The 1,522-nt window shown below is 47.8% G+C and overlaps 1 long non-coding RNA gene across 1 annotated transcript in view; it reads left to right on the plus strand.

Annotated features, from left to right (window-relative positions):
- The first annotated feature begins 1,030 nt into the window (after positions 1-1,030).
- Positions 1,031-1,522, plus strand: part of LOC111820018 (uncharacterized) — a 2,429-nt gene continuing 1,937 nt past the window's right edge. Inside the window, exon 1 of the long non-coding RNA XR_002823584.1 lies at positions 1,031-1,065. This is a non-coding gene — a long non-coding RNA (uncharacterized LOC111820018). The remainder of the gene's footprint in view (positions 1,066-1,522) is intronic.

A 1,522-nucleotide genomic window follows, 5' to 3' on the forward strand; every position in this document is an offset into this window, starting at 1 on the left:
TCTCACCTGTCACAGATGGACCGGGCAGTGTGCAGTGTGGTCTCACCTGTCACAGATGGACCGGGCAGTGTGCAGTGTGGTCTCACCTGTCACAGGTGGACCGGGCAGTGTGCAGTGTGGTCTCACCTGTCACAGGTGGACCGGGGAGTGTGCAGTGTGGTCTCAACTGTCACAGGTGGACCGGGGAGTGTGGAGTGTGGTCTCACCTGTCACAGGTGGACCGGGGAGTGTGGAGTGTGGTCTCACCTGTCACAGGTGGACCGGGGAGTGTGGAGTGTGGTCTCACCTGTCACAGACGGACTGGGGAGTGTGCAGTGTGGTCTCACCTGTCACAGGTGGACCGGGCAGTGTGCAGTGTGGTCTCACCTGTCACAGACAGACCAGGCAGTGTGCAGTGTGGTCTCACCTGTCACAGGTGGACCGGGGAGTGTGCAGTGTGGTCTCAGCTGTCACAGGTGGACCGGGGAGTGTGTAGTGTGGTCTCACCTGTCACAGGTGGACCGGGGAGTGTGGAGTGTGGTCTCACCTGTCACAGGTAGACTGGGGAGTGTGTAGTGTGGTCTCACGTGTTATACACTGTACTTTCCCAGTGAAGCGGAAAGTTCATGCTGACGCCCTGGGTGGTTGCCTCTCACGGTGTGTTTTTTCTTGCATAATCTGTAGTCAGTGCTAGCCCTAAAGGAGAATGCAGGTTTTCTCAGGTATTTTACAGTTTCTATTTAAAGAACGGCTGAAATAAGCAACCTTTTTATGATAACAAGATCACACTGTAGCAGCCATCGCAGTCCCCTAGGAAGTTTGTTATAACAGAGTTTAATTTAGGAGGTCTGGGGCTGGAGTTGCATTTTAACAAGTTCCCAGGCGAGGCTGTTGCTGCTGGTGTCGGGTCACACTTTGAGAACCACTGTCCAGTATCGTGCTGCTGGTGTTCGAATATGAGGACTTATAACACTGTGTTAGGGATAGAACACGGCCGTTTGCTTAAAGAAAAACGTCCTTAGGTAAAGTTTCACTGCGTTTGAATTTCTCTTCCAGGTACAGTTTATCATACATCCCATATGCAAGGTGAGTCTGTTCGAATTTCATGGTGTTGTTTCTGTTCCTTTAATTGTCTTTTACGCAAATTCATAAATTATATTTTCACATTAGAATATTCTTTGTGTTTTTTGTTGACTCTGACTTTCTTCCTAAAAGGAAGTAAGTTACTTTCTAACTGAGATGAAGTATTTAAATGTAAACATTCTGAACTTGAGTAAGCTGTCACCCTTCTCTCTGATTCCCCCTCTGAATGTTGGCAGCTGCCCACTGTTATCAGCCCACTTGAGCCTTGCCTTCCATAGCTGCAGATACTCAGTACACGGGATGCGGAGATTCAGTAACACAGATTGTACTTTAGAAAAAGGAAGGTAGTGGGAAATGAGGTCTGATAGATCAGGTTTTTTTTATTTTAGTTAGGAGAAATGTGTTTATCCTGCGTGTCAACAGACAACTGCCATTTTCTTATATTTTTTTCAGAAAAATA

The sequence above is a fragment of the Trichechus manatus genome, unplaced genomic scaffold (assembly GCF_000243295.1).
Source record: "Trichechus manatus latirostris isolate Lorelei unplaced genomic scaffold, TriManLat1.0 scaffold00002, whole genome shotgun sequence".
Lineage (NCBI taxonomy): Eukaryota > Metazoa > Chordata > Mammalia > Sirenia > Trichechidae > Trichechus > Trichechus manatus.